Source organism: Bombus flavifrons, unplaced genomic scaffold (genome assembly GCF_040668555.2).
Source record: "Bombus flavifrons isolate JBK064 unplaced genomic scaffold, iyBomFlav1_principal scaffold0042, whole genome shotgun sequence".
In the NCBI taxonomy this organism is placed as follows: domain Eukaryota; kingdom Metazoa; phylum Arthropoda; class Insecta; order Hymenoptera; family Apidae; genus Bombus; species Bombus flavifrons.
Genome location: NW_027184787.1, coordinates 197,490 through 216,325, shown reverse-complemented (window position 1 = coordinate 216,325; position 18,836 = coordinate 197,490). Strand labels below are relative to the sequence as shown.

Sequence of the window (18,836 nt, the reverse complement as noted above, 5' to 3'; positions counted from 1 at the left end):
CCTCGCGGAATCTATAAGGACTTTTTTTGTACGGTGATGTTAGGATCAATTAATTGTATTTCTAACTGGCCTGTATTTACGCGAGTACGTAGGAAACCCGTAACGAATGAATCTTTGAATTTTTCGAAAAGAAAGATTAATCGAATTTTATCGCTACCATGTACCTCATTGTCAACTTCATTAACATCGATCTCGTTTTCAGCGGTTTTATTACAGGCATTAATTATTTTTGTTTTACACATAGCGAGACTAGTTTGTGTAATATTGCGTCAAAACCTTGGCTTGAAATTTAACGAGCAATCGCGATATCATATTTTTAAATAACTATAAGCGAGGACATGAAGAATTTATCTCTAACCACTAACACCTGCAACGGACAAGATTTGAGATGTGCGTTTAGTACAAATATTTCTTATTCCTCGCATTACTACTGTATCAATCGTTCTTTTGCCAGAAAATCTCAAGACTACGGATTCTTTAATTAGTGAGCACTCGGCTCCAAAATCGGGGTAAAATGGAAACGACTCACCCGGATGACTTGATCCACCAGTTGGTGCTTCCACTACGTAGAAGTCGATTCGACGTTCGTTATTGAAATTATATTCAGGGCACTGCATTGTAAGGATTTTCCTCCATAATCAAATTAACAGCTGCGCATCATGCAGCGGAGTCGAAGCCCGCGGTTTCAGGGTTAAAACGCGGCGGCGAAAAATTGTTAGGTTCCACACTCGATTTTTGCACTAGCAACAGAATTAACTCGCGCACGATGGTCGTAAGCTCTTGCACTGTTATAACCGGCACTGATCCCACTTCTGATGTCGGGTTTACATTGCAATTAGGATTAGGGGCGTGAAACGAATCGTCGTTTGGTTTACGCATTGTCGATAAGCAATAGAGAAGACATTGACTAGTGCAGATACGATTATTATAGGATTGGACAAGGAACCGTGGTAATTAGATACTCGAGAAACTAATGACAATGATCCTAGGCTCAATAACGAATCCGCGGTCGACGGGATGGTGGATGAACATGCTCACAAAATCTAAGTCGGACTCTTTGTTAAAACGTGGAATATCCACCGAGCGTGCAGACGTTACGTAACTCGCTAATACGACTTCACCAGAGAGAATGACTTTCCTTCGCGATTATGCTGCAGAGGAAAACTATGATGGGGTGTGTCTAAGGACACGAGATTCTTGGATTCGTCGAGGATAGCCTTCGTTTAGAAGGTGAGGGAAATTGGCGTTGCTGCTAATTGGTCAATCTCCATATCGGTGGTTAGAAAAAGATGCTAGCCGCCCTCGAGGGAAAGTTGCTAGTGGGAGACGCCGTTCGTTGAAAGAAACAGATCTCCCCCATCTTCCCGTAGTTGGGACAAAGACCGTTTATCTGTTCGAAGGACTCCAGGTAACCAGATATTAGTGTTTATAACGGCCCTCGGGCTAGCCGATCACGCACTGTCGAGAGACATCGACATCTGGCAATCATCTTTCTCGAAGAATAGGAACTGCGTGTGGCCACGGGACAGAGACCGTTGGAATGTTTACTGTCATGTGTCGCCAGAGATATTTCTTTTAAGGAGAGCTATAGAATTACTTCATACCTTTGTTAGGCAAAACGTTCATCCCTTGACCGCGGCTACGTTCGGCGACTGGCTATCGCCTCGAGCCCAAGCTCATTATCACAAATCTTGAACAAATACAATCGGATCGAAAGACGACAATTGTTTAATTACGCCTATGATAGAATCTAGACTACGGTGTTAAGGGATTTTCCCGGGGTTCCAAAGGGAGGACTCCGATGTCCTTTCATCTCCGACATATATATATATATATATATATATATATATAATTTTATATATATATATATATATATATGTCGGAGATGAAAGGACATCGGAGTCCTCCCTTTGGAACCCCGGGAAAATCCCTTAACACCGTAATCTAGATTCTATCATAGGCGTAATTAAACAATTGTCGTCTTTCGATCCGATTGTATTTGTTCAAGATTTGTGATAATGAGCTTGGGCTCGAGGCGATAGCCAGTCGCCGAACGTAGCCGCGGTCACGGGATGAACGCTTTGCCTAACAAAGGTATGAAGTAATTCTATAGCTCTCCTTAAAAGAAATATCTCTGGCGACACGCGACAGTAAACATTCCAACGGTCTCTGTCCCGTGGCCACACGCAGTCCCTATTCTTCGAGTAAGATGATTGCCAGATGTCGATGTGTCTCCACAGTACGTGATCAGCTAGCCCGAGGGCCGTTATAAACACTAATATCTGGTTACCTGGAGTCCTTCGAACAGATAAACGGTCTTTGTCCCAACTACGGGAAGATGGGGGAGATCTGTTTCTTTCAACGAACGGCGTCTCCCACTAGCAACTTTCCCTCGAGGGCGGCTAGCATCTTTTTCTAACCACCGATATGGAGATTGACCAATTAGCAGCAACGCCAATTTCCCTCACCTTCTAAACGAAGGCTATCCTCGACGAATCCAAGAATCTCGTGTCCTTAGACACACCCCATCATAGTTTTCCTCTGCAGCATAATCGCGAAGGAAAGTCATTCTCTCTGGTGAAGTCGTATTAGCGAGTTACGTAACGTCTGCACGCTCGGTGGATATTCCACGTTTTAACAAAGAGTCCGACTTAGATTTTGTGAGCATGTTCATCCACCATCCCGTCGACCGCGGATTCGTTATTGAGCCTAGGATCATTGTCATTAGTTTCTCGAGTATCTAATTACCACGGTTCCTTGTCCAATCCTATAATAATCGTATCTGCACTAGTCAATGTCTTCTCTATTGCTTATCGACAATGCGTAAACCAAACGACGATTCGTTTCACGCCCCTAATCCTAATTGCAATGTGCACCCGACATATATATATATATATATATATATATATATATATATATATATATATATATTGTTTAGACTCCGTCGTCGTCGTCGTCGCCGTCATTGTTGCCGCCGCCGTCGTCGTCGTCGTCGCTGTCGCCATCGCCGTTATTGTTGCTGCCGCCGCCGTCGTCGTCGTCGACGTCGTCGTCGTCGTCGTCGTTACCGTCATCATCGCCATCAACTTCTTTGTCATTATCTTCGTTATCGTCCACATTATTGGTGTCATCAGAATCGAGTACGCGACGACACTTAGCTTCAACCGGACAGCAATGCGGTGTACCACCTCCTACACCATTACAACCTATAAACTTACCACCTCCAAACATTCTTCCTCCTAATATATTATCGAGAATGACACAAATGCCACCAAGCGTAATATCGATTCCGGCTACGCAGACAAGCGTGGTCAGTGTACCGAATGCATCAAACGTGCCAAATGTCCCAAACGTCCCACAGCCAAATGTAATACCATCTGTGATGATGTCCGCTCCACCACCAGTTCACAATGTTGCCTCGAATATGAATTCAATTCCAGCGCCCAATTTTAATATTCCACCTCCGAATGTACCACCCCCTTCCTTAATTCCAAACGCCAGACCGCCGCTTTCTTTAATGTCGTCCAGTTACCCTCTTCCTAATCAAGTCGCTCAGGTACCTATGGGACCACCTAATGTACAAGTGCCACCACCAGTGAGGCCATTGACTGATCTACAAGCCTCTGAACAGCTAGGTACGATATGTCGATTATTTTCATTTATTTCTTCGTTTCGGCGTATCGCCGCATGTTTATATTTACGAAGAACAAGTTATTTCTTGTAAAATGGATTACTTGTTCGCGCAGTCCAGAATATGTAAGTGTGCGTGCGTATGCGTATGCGCGCGCGCGATACGCCGAATACAAGACGCGTGGGCGAATACGAAACTTGCAAAAAGCAAATTCGTGCTGATCATTCGTGTAGACGAATACGTGTTCTACACTACAGAAACAAAAACAAAATCCAGAGCTTTTAGCGTTGTTACGCATGTCTGACAAAGGCTTCTAAGTGTGTCCCCTAGAGGCTGAGCAGCTGGCACGCATCGTCACTGACTGTGGGGATGAAATCGAATAAGAAGCACGAGAGAAGAATGCCCAAGATCCTAAATTATGGTAACTACTGTCCTCTCTGGTCCCCCATCTATAGTGTCTTTATACGTGTAGCGTTTGCACATATCACATTTTCTTTATTTCACCTTACGTATCGTTCGTTCGTCTTTTTTGTACAACATTGCTCTATTTCAAGCACTAGATACAGCATCTAGGTGTAATGTATTACAATGCTTGCTTTGTCTGTATCACTTCTCCGTTCTCTACTTCCTTTTTAATCAAATAGCGAAATCTTACCGATAATATTTGATAATAACGATACGTGAAATTGTAATTAAAATTTGACCAATAAGTTTTCTAATCATACATATATCGTGCGTCCAAAACGTGAATGTCTATCTTCATTTCTTATTTACAATTATTTATAATTACTATTTTATCCTCTGTAAAACAACATACGTTAGAGTATGTTCCCCTAATTAGTTTATAAAATATTCCTTTTATAAAACAAAGACAATACCTAAATTCTTCAATGTAATTGACGAATCAAAGGCGTGACATATTGGACGAACATACGAATATACGAGCTGTTTTCTTATAAAACACCTGTTATCTTCTATTCTTTCTTCTTATTCTTTTTTTTTCTTTTATTTTTTTCCCTCTTTATTGTGTCTCTTTTAATCTAAAGGAATTTAATTTAGGAGACTATGTTACTCGTCAGAAGTTTTAAGTTTTGTTTTAATCAAGGTTTCTGCACCAAAAGCAAAGTGCAGCCTATATGCAGTACAGGGGATTGGCAAAATTTCGCACCGAAAAATCCGTTAAGGAAAATAAAAACACCGGCGCGGAACTCTATTGTCCGGAAGAAGCTCTCAGCGATAATGACGATAGCGATCAAGGTCCTACCTCTAACAAGCATGTTTCACCACAAGGTATATATAATGTATATTTATTTTTGCATCGTGTCATCATCTACCATTATTGATTATAATTATTTGTACATTAAACAGAAAAGAAACGAGAGAGAGAGCGATAACAATTCTACAGATCGATCAAAGGAAGACAACAAGGAAGAACGTAAACGAAAAAGACGTAGCCGATGGGGTGATCCAGATAATAAGGTGCCTGTAGCAGAAATGAACACGTTAACCAGCCATAATAAACAGCAAAGTAGTAGTGGCTTTTCACAGCCAGGTATCGCGATTCCTGGACAAATTGGACAACCGGCTGTTATAATTCCATCACCAAAAGTGCAACGTACGGAAACAAAGAACCCTATGTTAACTAAAATATCAAGGAACGATCCAGCCTTGATACAATATGCACGACAAACTTTGGGGACGTTAGATCTCACTGAAGAGCAAAGGAAAAAAGCCGAAGATCATTACAAGGTGACAAGATTGTTTATTTTAAAATTGTTTTATTTCAAGCGTTCATTTAAGATTTAAGATTAAGATCGAGCTTAGTACTTTGTTAATTCAACTATGTGTAAATTCTGCCAACTCACTCACCGTTTATTCTAACCTTCATTCAGATAAATCTTCTCTACCAAAACTTATTAAGAAAAAGAGAAGAAGTAAGACGTTTAGAAGCACAGGGTAAGCACAAATACGAATACGACAGTGACGAAGAGACGGAAGGTGGTACTTGGGAACACAAACTCAAATCTGCCGAAATGGAGGCTACTCAAATGTGGGCTGAAGAATTGACGGCCCAAGCAGAAGGAAAGCATCATATTGGTGATATCTTGCCACCGGATGAACTTAAAAAATTTATGGAACAATATAACGCAGTTAATCAAGGGAAGGAACCTGACCTTAGCGATTACAAGGAGTACAAACTAAAAGAAGATAACATCGGTACGCAGCCTGCCTTTCTTTGCGCGTCCATGTATTTACATATATTAAAATATATATGTATCTTTTTGTCAGTAAGTTATGTTTGACAACCAAATTAACGAAGTTTGCAATTCTTTAGGATTTCACATGCTACAAAAACTTGGTTGGAGCGAAGGACAAGGATTAGGTAGCGAAGGCAATGGTCGCATCGAACCTATTAATAAGTAAGTAGTTCCTGACTGATTGTACTTATTATATTCGCGTTAATTTCACATATAAACATATAATACATGTGAATTATTTTTATGATAGAAGTTTACCGTATTATTGAATTTCCTTAGCATTTTATTTGATCTATCTGTGACCATTTCCTACTTCATTTATTAATACCAATATCTTCGATGTTGTACCGACATTTCTCATTTTTCTATAGAGCAACCAATAGATTCGACAGTGCTGGTTTAGGTTCCGAAAGACCGGATGGTGTATCCAGGGACGACGATGAATTCGATGCCTACAGAAAGAGAATGATGCTTGCCTACAGATTTAGGCCTAATCCTTTGGTAATTTTGTCAAACATCTAAAAAATTTCGCAATACCAAAGTTATGTTTCATATACTTAACCACTAATCAAATGTTTATTTTTCTTCCTTTTATTTTTAGAACAATCCTCGAAGACCTTATTATTGAGAAGAAGGTGACATTAGTAGATCGTATTCGAGGTATTATATATCGTGATGTTCCATTTAGTTGGGAGATAAATTGTCATTATTTTGTATATTTGACATACTATACTGAACGTACAGATTACAGTTACAGTTATAGTGACATAATAAATGAAATCCCAATCTTGTTTCTATTTCTATAGATGTTTACTCTGTTTTTCTTATTGTATGTATGTACGATTATGAATGCTCATTAGAATTATTAAATGAAATATGAACTGTGAATGTTTTGTTACATATATTATTTGTACGTAGGTTTCATATTTGATGCACCGTGCGATATGTATTAGATTGTAATAGCATCGATTAAGTACAGAGTAGACGTAACATAATTATATGGGACTTCGTGTCTCACAAATTCCAACTGAATACCAACTTCAAAAAAATTAGAGTATTTCCTATTACATTGGACAAGCGTGCTTAAGCGCTTCTACATTGATCGATCTGATTGATACATTGCCCTAACATAGGGAATATATCACGCCTCACAGGTCACATGGTCCCCCAAACATGGGACACGTAAAAACAGCGACAGGTATCAGCTCTATCCTGTATTCAGTCCGTGACAAAGCATTCCGGTTAATTTGTGTCGATAAGTGAAACAATTTTACCGATCTACATACATACATATATGACGATACCTATGTATACTTGAATTTATAATGTACTCTTTCCTTTCCCCTCTGCTTTCTTCCTCTCTTCATTTTTATACTACGATCTACCTCATTGCCAGTCTGTCGGTTTACTAATTTTCTTGTACATCTTCTTTCCGATCGTATCTTGTTACTTTTTCCTTTATCGCATTTACCGAATTACTGTATTGCATTCTTTTTTTCGATTTTGATTAGATTCGTTATTTAATCTTTTCCATTTCTTCATTCTCGTCGTTGTCGTTGGAATTTTAATGCATATTTCACATCGATGCGCCCTGATAATCATGGAATGCACATTTCACAGTAATACCGAGTATGCCTGTTCTCGTTTCTTGATCAACAATTGTATCGACGTCTCCATCAAGGTGAAAAGTCTGACACGTTCTCTTAGAATGTAAGATCATGACATTCTCGAAATATTTCACACAAGTTCTCTTAGATTCGCAAAATAATGTTTTGATTTGTTTGTAATTTCACACGAAGAGTATAGATACGAGATAGAAGCTCAGCTATAAATAACTGACGACATTTATCTTATTTAAAAGCAATTTTCACCTTTGAATTAGCTCACCTTAATAATAGTTATTTCCTTAATCTTCATTTTACGTTTAAGTTATGTAATTTTAATCCTCGTTCCAACTGCGCTCTGACACATTTTAATTAAAAGATAAATAATGATTTATAAAAAGATGATTTATAATCATTACGAAGAAAATGAAAGTTATCAATACGTTAGATGCAAATATATTAAATATTAGATAGATATCGATGCGATATAGATATGTATTTACAAATTAATATATCATACGCAGGTAATGTTCGGTTTATTCCTGCTTATTTTTCAATCAACTGTAATCGATATTGTCAGAAAGTCAAAAGTAGAAGTAAAATGGCTGTTGGAACTGTTGAAAGTTTGGAAGCATGAAGAACGGCAGCAGTAAGAATTAAAACAGTATTTATGGTGTATGTAGTAGTAGCATAGAATGACGGAATATCTCGTACTATAGATGCACTCAAATAAGCGAAGGGGCAAGACAATGATGGGGACTGACAGTCGTATTCGCGTATGGTCACATACATGTATGTCTTCGTTTTATAAGTGACGTCATCTTGTTCCTGCGATAGGAACTTCTCCTGGTGACGCTGGCAACGACATCAGTCAAGAAGGGGTAGAGTGGTAGGTAGGGTGAGAAAGAGAAGGGCAACGCAAAGGAAGGGGAAGAAGAAGTTGCAACGAAACGGAACAGTACGAATTCAAACGGATCGAACCGTTTCAGATCGGATCATAGCCTTACAGAGGGAAAGGACGGAAAAAGACCACAGAATGGTCGGTAGATCAGTGGGGAGAGGTACAAGCACTCTTTCAAAGCGGACACGTATGTACGTGAAAGTAACTCTTACTATTTAGCGGCGATCGGGAACTTGTTGGTGCTTTATGGTGTCGGCAGTCTGATTGTTTGTATCGAATTTAAAATACGGTGCGCATAATTGCGTATTACTGTTGTATATTTTGCTCGTTATTTCAGGAGACGTACGAACAATAAAGTGAAAAACATTAGAATAAGGAAGGGTGATGCACAATCGTATATGACATAGGGTTTATCTATGTTTCAATTTATATCGAACTTATATATCTAGGAAGAAGAGAAGAACGGATAGATCATCGAACTTGGAAGAAAACGGAACAGGTGTCATACACAACATTCAGTGCGAAGTGCGCGTAATCATCGAGATTCAAAAGAATTAAATAATGGTTCTGATTTTGTCTGTGGAACAGTTGCGCACATATAAATACAACAAATTGATACGGTCTTTTGTCTTTCTTTTTTAAGTCGTTTCTAAGAGACTATACTAATTACTCATTTACCGTGTGTGTGTGTGTGTGTGTCTTCATCAAGGGAATGTCAATGTTCGTAATGACAACGGTCGTATATATTTCGATCAAGGCGAACGAATATTAAAAGTAGAGCGAAACCAACAGAACAAGTAATGATTTTGCTACAAAGAGAAAAATGAGAAAAATATAGGATTCGCTTAAGTTCATCATCTCATCTTATCCTTGGTGCGTATACGGTGATCAAAGTGTTATATCGAAGAGGATGGGGATAAACTCCGCTGTGATCACCTTGAACATTCGTTATGATAACGAATTGTTATGAAACAATTTAAAATTGGTAATGGCGAAAGAAAGATCTTTTCCTGTTTGTTGCAACTTGTAATAGTCGTGTTTTCTTTGCCGAGTGTTTCGTGATTTGTGCTTCGATCAAATTGGTTTTGTTCCAGTCGAAAAGAACATTTACATTCTCGCGTATATATCTTCACTTAGAAACATTATCGTTGGTGAATTTACTTATTGCTTTGTACATATATATGTCGGAGTGGCGTTGGGGTTAGGATTGTGGGTGTTTGGTGAGTCTTCATTGAAATTAGCCATCGTTGCGATATAATAAAGACACAGTTTATTAGCACAGGCACGGATGATACAAGTTTAACAATCGACTGTGGTGATTAGGCACCCGCGATACTAGTAACAATGGTCTCGGGTTCGATAACGAATCCGCGGTCAACGGGATGATGAACGAACGTGCTCGCGAGGTCTAAGTCTGAACAATAATAATTCGTGAAGACGTTACTCCTTTAGTCGATGAGATCGCGTGAAAGAATGCCTTTTCCGTCCCGATGATGCCACAGAGGAAAACTATATCGGGGTGTGTCTAAGGGCACGAGATCATCGGATTCGTCGAGGATAGTCTTCGTTCAGGGAGTAAGGGAAATTGGCGTTGCTGCTAATTGGTCAATTTCCATATCGGTGGTTAGAAAAGATGCTAGCCGCCCTCGAGGGAAAGTTGCTAGTGGGAGACGCCGTTCGTTGAAAGAAATAGATCTCCCCTATCTTCCCGTAGTTGGGACAAAGACTGTTTATCTGTTCGAAGGACTTTAGGTAACTAGATATTAGTGTTTATAACGGCCCTCGGGCTAGCTGATCACGTACTGTGGAGAGACATCGACATCTGGCAATCATCTTTCTCGAAGAATAGGAACTGCGTGTGGCCACGGGACAGAGACCGTTGGAATGTTTACTGTCATGTGTCGCCAGAGATATTTCTTTTAAGGAGAGCTATAGAATTACTTCATACCTTTGTTAGGCAAAACGTTCATCCCTTGACCGCGGGCACGTTGGCGACCGACTGTCGCCTCGAGCCCAAGCTCACTATCACAAATCTCGGACAATTACAATTAGGTTGAATAACTACAATTGTTTAATTACAGCTATAGTAGGCTCTAGGTTACAATGTTGCGGGATTATCCAGCATTCCAGAGGCTCCGGTGTTCTTTCCTCTCCGACATATATAAGCGTTGAGAATGAATGGATGTTCGGCTTAAAAAGAAGAAGAAGAAGAACTTGCATGCGAACAACTAACCGAACATTAAGTGATCTTCGTCGGGAGTGCCGTGGGTACGTGAATTTTTAAAATCGCGTATTTTTCTTCGTTCCGTTCTTTATTTCTGCCGTTCTCTCTTTCTTTTTCTTCTGTTCCTTCTTCTTCTTCAATCTTACGGAAGTTATCAGTTGTGGAATGTCGTCCGTTGTAAGCGCTCGTTGTAATTCCGCTTCCACCTTTCAATAGTCGTTGTTAGTTTTTATTCGTTGGTTTCGCTGCGGAGTACTTTTACACTAGAGTAATTTCGATAATATTCATGCCCATTTTCGTTATAAGCTGGTTAAAAATGTGGATCAAGTAAAACAATTATACAGTTATAGCTTAATAAATTAAATTAAAACATGTGTTCTATCATGTATGTTTATATTGTAACCTTTCTTTCTCTCTTTTTTTTTTGCAACGTCATGGACCTTATATGATACAATTGTATTTGAAAGAATAACGACATTTTCTGTTTTCTATGAATCGAAGGACCGATATCTATAATAATTACGCTTATGGTATCAATTATTCTTATTGAGACTTATTTAAGAGGAGCATTCGTGAAAGAACAAGGTCTTATTATTATTTAAGGTAACATTATATAACGATGTCGGCATAATAATTGAAACAACAGAAATATCAGCGATTAAAATTACGCGATACGTTTGAGATGATAGAATTTTATAATAGACAACTTCATTTACATATAGATAAAGTATAAGATATTAATCTGACAATTTGATAATTAGAAGGAAAGTAAAGAGAACGATTTTTTTTGGCTTAGGAACACGAGACCTGTTTATTATTATAATTTGTATAATCATACGTACATACTATACTTGTAGATGAATCGGCAATAGCTGGAACGAAGTAGAAATTAATAGAATAAAATTACGTTTTAAATTTCATTCTTCAGTTAGAATCGTTCAAGTATATGTGAAGAAATCAGTCAGAAGTAAATCTCGTCAGCACCAAATACATACTTGTATAAATATTTGTTTCTCATTCAGCCAATCGTAACTACGACAGTAGACATAGTCGATCATCGATCGCATTTAAGCAATACTAACCTCAGCTGCCTATACAGTTGATCGAATTGTGAACCATTTTTCAAACAATCAGTCGACGATACGTCGAGCACGTCGCACTGCAGCAGCAGTATCGTCGTGTTTGTAAAGATCTCTCGATTAAAAATTTTACATAAAGTTTATCTAACAACTGGGTTTGATGGATGTGACCTTTGAGGATACTTTGTTTTATCGCTCCTCGATGAATCTGGCATTAATGATTGTAATATCGTAATTCTAAAGAATTAAAAGAGATAACTCAACTTTTTATATTGTAAAAATAAAATAACTTTGTCCGAAAGAAGCTGATAAGTATCATAAAGTATTTTTATTATCGGAAAGGGTAAAGTAAACATAAGTTAACTTCACAAACTTTTCTATTATATATTCTATTATATATTCCATTATTCATTCTATTATATATTCTTATGATCATGAAAGGTTTCGTCTCATCATATCAAATCAATTAAATAGGATTTAAAAAGTATTCCTTACTAATAATTCTTATTAATCACTTGTCATTAATTTTTTTAATTCATTTTTACGTAGGAATAATCTCATTATAGCACGTAGGACTATCAAACTTGCAACGAGCGGGCGTTTCAATTACAAGGCTACAGGGTCTCGGCCGATTGCTCTTATGTGCAATGTGTAATTTTAATAATAATTGTAGATGTTCATCAATTTGAAGAAAAAAAGGAACAAAATTTCGATTTATCCGTATTTTAAGCACAGGTGTACAACGTCAACGTAAACTGCAATTTACATGAAAATATTTAGAAGATTTAGAATATTAGCGAAAAAGTAACAGATTCTAATATATTATTTAAACAATTCACTATTTCAGTCGCCAAGAATATGTTAGCGTTCATCCGGAGTATTCATCCACCAGTGAACTGGTGTAAATACTCTCCGTTTTTCGTTGTTCACTTTCACTGTGGAGGAATCATCTATCCAGCGATCCTGCAACGCGAAACAGTACAAGTTTGGCTTTATCTATGCGAGAGCCATAAACTCGCATACATACGTATAGGTAATATCATCTTGCCCGGTACACAAAGCTGCCAGCAACCTAACCGATACCAAGATAAAAGGTAGCAAAGGTATTTTTACGAATATGTACATATCTCGAAAGCTACAGCCGAGCAGGGCCCCAAACATACGTAGGAAAAAGTTGTTCAAAATCATGATCCTGACAATAATATATTTGAAAATCATTGAAACTGGTAAACGTAGATCTCCTCGTTCGAATAATTAATAATTAGGATATTTTCCTACTCTCCTTACAAGGTATATTTATCGTATCTGTATATTTAGTAAAAGCGAGTGAGCAAATATTTGCGAGTCATTTTCTTTCTGTATATATTTTACTATAATTCTACATTCTATAATCATTGCATGTTACATACTATATTTATATATAATTATTATTATAAATTACATTTTTATTCGACGAATAAAGCCAGAGTAAACCAGAGAATACACACACGAATACGAATACGAATACGAATATCGCGTGTGCGTTACGAAAAGAGAATAAATGATAAAATTTACGAAAATATGTTGTAATTCTTAATAATGTATATGTATGTTAATTATTTAAGTATGTTGATTATCGTTCAGTAGTCGTGTACATGTGGTAAAAGTAATGACAACAATGCCGTTATATTTTACATTACATACAATTACATACAAATTCTACAAATTTAGGCATTACACTATAAAGTTTACAGATTTGTAAGATTCGAAAGGACCGTAATAACCATGGAGAGTACGACTGTTGACCTACCTATGGATTGCGTAAAATTACAGTTTACATCGTAACGAGAGAAAGGATACATCTGTGCAAGTTGTTTCAGATTCAGCTTTATCTTAGATCCGATACTATTTTATATAAGATAGAGCAACATTTTCCTCATTTATAGCAATGATGTATCGATTATCAATATCGTTTAATTTATTTAAAGAAGATGAATTAATTTTGTAGCTTTTTATAATAACTAATATTAATCAAATTTGATAATTTGTTCATATTTTGAAATTTCTATTAATTGTTGAGATAGTTAAGATGTAACGAATCAATGGATGAACATTCTTACTTTTGCATTACTCCAGTGAAATGAAAATTTCTTAATTGAAATTAAAACGAATTTCATTCTTTGATCGTAATACTTTTCGGTACTTTTTTTTCAGAGAGCAATACCTCTTTAACGTTTTCGAGGTTATAGTTTCGACTTTGGAATCAAAATTAAAGCACATTGAAAATTTGGACAAAGCGGTGGAACACTTGATGAGAAGAGTGGAAGCTTTGGATTCACGCGTGAATGATAATATCGATAAAACCGATGCAGTTATTACAAAGCTACGAACATTAGATCTAAAACTTTTCAATTCTCATCAAATTGAATTTTCTTCAACTGAATCTGCATACTCGACAAAAAGGAGCGATGATAAAAACGACAGTGAAATCAGAAGCGGTACGTATGTATGTATGTACATAAAATGCTAATACGTAAAAACAGAAATTCGTTAACAGACGTATCTATAGAAGAAGAAAAGAAAAAAAAAAAAAAAAATATTGGACTGATCGACTCGGTTAGAACAAACATGGATCGCAACTACAAATTGTCGTTTGAATTGTATTACATTTACAGCCGGTTTTCTTTTATCTATATCGTTTACATAACAATTGTATTTACGTGTAGTTTATAGGTACCTACCTATATATACCTATTGTATAGGTATATACCTACATATGTACACACGTATACAAGCCTGCTTTCCCTGTATTTCCCCCCTCCCCTTTTTTCGTTCTCTTTGTCTCTTTTCCATACTTTTATCTTTTTACTGATGCTTCTTCTTCTTTTCTTTCTACGGTTGCCATTCGCTGTTCAAGTTTATCGTATAAATTGGCATTTATTTGGCAAAACAGGTCCGAAATTACAAGCAATCCATCAGAAGCGAGAAAATACATCATCATCCGATTTCACTCTTGGTGAAAAATTATTGTCACTTGATCAAAAGGTATCGGATATAGATAATAAATTGATCGATTTGAAACATCAATTGGATAATAACTTGTTACAAAATGACGACATAAATGCCGAAGCCAGCGAAAAAAAGCCAGTCAATGTATGAGCGTAATCGAAATCACTAAAGCGATGAGTAATGAAGTAATAAATCACATTACGATCGGGATAGAAAATTTAAGGCAAGCGACAAACAATATGGACAGAAAGTTACAGTTTCACGTAAACTTGGTTTCCGATCGTTTGGGAACTATTTACAACATGATGAGTGACGTGCACGATGCGATATTAGTGAGAGGAAGTACGAACGGTCGACCGGCGTTCAACGTTACAACAACAACAACGACAACTACCGAGCCGCCACCACCAAGGCAGAGTAAAATCGATCGACTCGTCGAACAAATATATCCAATTGTTGACTGTATCGGAGAAAATGGATGAAGTCTGGAACGTCGTGGTAAGCTGAGAAGATGTGGCTAAATTGTTAATTTCACTGTTTACCTGCCGTGTTAATCACGTTGTATGACCGCATGCACAATTTTACATGTCCACTTGACGGCATTCCATATAGATAGGTATTATACTTTTTTCGACAGGTTGGCACGAAAAGTTCCGTGGACGATCTCTTGCCAAAATCCGATGAATTACTTACACAAACGCAAAGACAAGAAAGAGCGATCAGTGAAATTCATGCGGATTTAAGATCGAAAACGAATAAGATTATCGAAAATTTAGAAGGAGTGGAGAATAGACTTCGAAAGCAGGAGGACGATGTAGCTAGCCTTGCTCAGCGTCCAATACCTGCGGAATTGCTGCTAGATCCCACGATCGATCGCCTTGTCGAATACGACTCCAATAGGTTAGTTTTCCTTCTTTGATACTTTATTCGCTTGCTTTTATTATCATACACCATGTTACGAAATAATATAGAAACCAAAGGCATTTACGACGTTGTCAGTTCCATTCCATTTTTCGAGAAATAATCTTTTCTCTCTAATAATAACAGACAATGTACATACGTATTTCTATCTTTATCTGTTTGCTTTGTTCCGTTCGATGAAAAGAAATCTTTCGTTTCGTGTAATGTGAAAGAATCGTATTTCGAATTGATTGCATCTGTTGTTAGTAAATATTCCAATATATTATTATACATAGGTATATGATGCGTGAAAGAACGATGTAAAAGAATATTAGTAAATAAATAAATAAATAAATATGTAGAAAGTGTAGCGACAATATACTACGTTCAACTAACGAAACACCATTATTACATTGCTATGTAATTAATTATTATGTTTCATGTAGAACGAATTTCTTTCGATTCACAGATACGTTGAACTCTCTGATGACATTGCAGTTGAAACAACCGTTTTACCGGTCAATCCGACTACCATTGTTTCGTCTGTGTCGATGTCCATGTCTTCCTCGACCTCGTCGAACGCCGTATCGATCAATAATTTCATTAATTCAAGCAATATAGCTGGTTCCACTAATTTCTCCAACTCGACAGCCAATCTTTCAATAGGCCCCCCATTATCACCGAGTTCGCAGCGATCATCGTCTAAAAATCGTTATATTTCCATTGTTATATTTCCAAGTGTCAAAAACAAACCAAGTACAGCAAATTCCACCTTTACCACCGATGCATTCCTTAATTACAAAGATGTTAAGGTAATAAACAACAAAAACATTCTCAACCCGTACCAATTAACGTCACTGGTAATCGGCACCGTTCAAACGAATTAGAAACAGTTTTTATATAGTATTTTATATTTTTCTCATTTCTTCTTTGGTTTTTAACCGACCAAAGTGGAATAATCGATATACCGCATGACTTTTATGCAAACATACTTTTTTCTTTCTTCCTCTCTCTTTTCTATAGTTTAGTTACCTTGTAAGACACTGTAAGCGAATAAGCGAACGAACGCGATGAAACGGAAGAAGATGAGAGAGTAAACGTAACAACAACGCTGCTGTATTTCTATGTGAAGAATGTGTAGACAAGGGGAGGCCCAATTACTACGGAAAAGGAGTGATTGTGTAGGGAGGGGGAAGGGTGAAGGGGTTGGAGAGAGAAAGAAGGAATCTTAAACATATGCATTTTATCGTGCATACACAGTATAGTTAAATCACTTATAGAATACACGACATGCCTACGCATATGCCCACCTTCGTTCACGTACATATCGTATGTGCTATAACACAAAGAAATGTTCAGATTTGAAAAATTTATTACGTAATACATCGATTAACATTCTGAATGTTTCGTTTAAACGGTCATTTTAAAGTTGCTCGTAATTACTCGTCTCGTCAAACCGTAAATAACACACAAAGTCACTATAATGTACACATGTGCATCACGTACAACCATCAACTTTGAAACGTTCGAATATGGCTCGTAAAAAGTCCCTGTCGGTGAAATTTTTATTAATCCTTCCTTTATGGGAATTTTGAAAATCTATACCATATTTCTAGAAGAAATAAAAGGAAAGAAAGAGAAAAGTAGTTTTTACAATACGATTGTATAATTGAAACATTAAATATGTATAACAATATTGTAAAAAGAGAGAAAACTACTAATCTATGTACGTAATATGTAACAGAGTGAAAAATCTACGCAAGAAAAAGAAAGCGTTATTCCATATTATCAATGCTTACAAACACGATAATACATGTACATATTGTTTAACGTTACAGGACTATTCATGTGTTGATTTGTTAAATGCTGGCATGAGAGATAGCGGTGTCTATTATCTTCAAATTCGTGGAACAACCTATTGGTTTCTCAAGGTTTATTGCGAGCAGGATATCGCCGAAGGAGGTTGGACGGTAAATCAGAGATTCGTCCAAATACTATAATATGTATATACGCGTGTGCATCATGCATCGAGATAAAACTAGTGTGATAGAACGGGCTTTTTTTCCCAAAAAAGTATATTTCGCAATGTAGAATCAATGTAGGATCAATGTAGAATCGATAGCTTATACTCTTAGGTCGTTACAGAAAAAGAATAACTGTGCGTACAATAAACAGCCGCGTTCGTTGGTAAAAGATATTTAATCTTCCTACTTCTTTTATATCATAATTCGAAAAAGAATTTCCACTTTTTCCTAGGTTATTTAAAGAAGAGACGATTTCGGCGAGCCAAGAGAAAATTTCAATCGTGATTGGGCTGATTATAAAAACGGTTTTGGTGATCCTGCTCGAGAGTTTTGGCTTGGCAACGAAAACATATACATGTTAACTAACAACGAAGATTACATGCTTCGGGTGGAACTCGAAGATTTCGAAGGTAACAAAAGGTAAGAAATATCAAAATTACAATTGCAACTGATTTTGGATGCGAAGTTCGGACGTTTTAATGTCTGTGTAGAATAGATCGGAGAGGATTTCAAAGACGATTTTCTCTGTACATTTAAGATATAGAACGTTTCGGAACATCCGTATATCCGTGCGCATACAAAAATTATATATCTATGTACTTTCGTTTAGGTACGCACAGTACTCTCACTTCAAAATCTATTCAGAAGGAGAATATTATAAATTGGAGATTGACGGTTACGACGGAAATGCCGGTGACTCATTAAACGATCCATGGTACGGTTCGTACAATAATCCGTTTTCCACGTACAACAGGTAACACGTTATTTCTTCATTTGTTAGAATGCATGAAATGACAATTTCGGTTATGTGAAAGCATAGAGCAAAAAGCATTGAAGAACGGATAATATCGGATAGATTAATCGTAATAAGAGTCAACTATTCGTTCGAGACGATATTTCATTTCACACAGGGACAACGATAGGTCATCGTTGAACTGCGCATCCATGCTAAAAGGCGGATGGTGGTGGAAATCGTGCGGACGAGGATTAAACGGTCTTTATTTGAACGATCCTCAGGATTTAACCGCTCGACAAGGTATGATTGCTTACAAAATAATGTCGTCACGTACAACCAGCCATTCATGTTTCGTATTATCCGTTTAATGACAAAAGACAATTCTTCCTATCTGTTATTTAATAAAAGGTATCGTATGGTTCCGTTGGAGAGGTTGGGATTATACTTTGAAACGTGCCACGATGATGATTAAACCAAAAGGACCAACAACA

The 18,836-nt window shown here is 37.2% G+C and overlaps 2 pseudogenes; both read left to right on the top strand.

Moving 5' to 3' along the window:
- The first annotated feature begins 2,338 nt into the window (after positions 1-2,338).
- Positions 2,339-6,690, top strand: LOC138189435 (SURP and G-patch domain-containing protein 1-like; annotated as a pseudogene).
- Positions 6,691-13,461: 6,771 nt separating this feature from the next.
- LOC138189433 (angiopoietin-2-like) lies at positions 13,462-18,367 on the top strand (annotated as a pseudogene).
- The last annotated feature ends 469 nt before the right edge of the window (positions 18,368-18,836 follow it).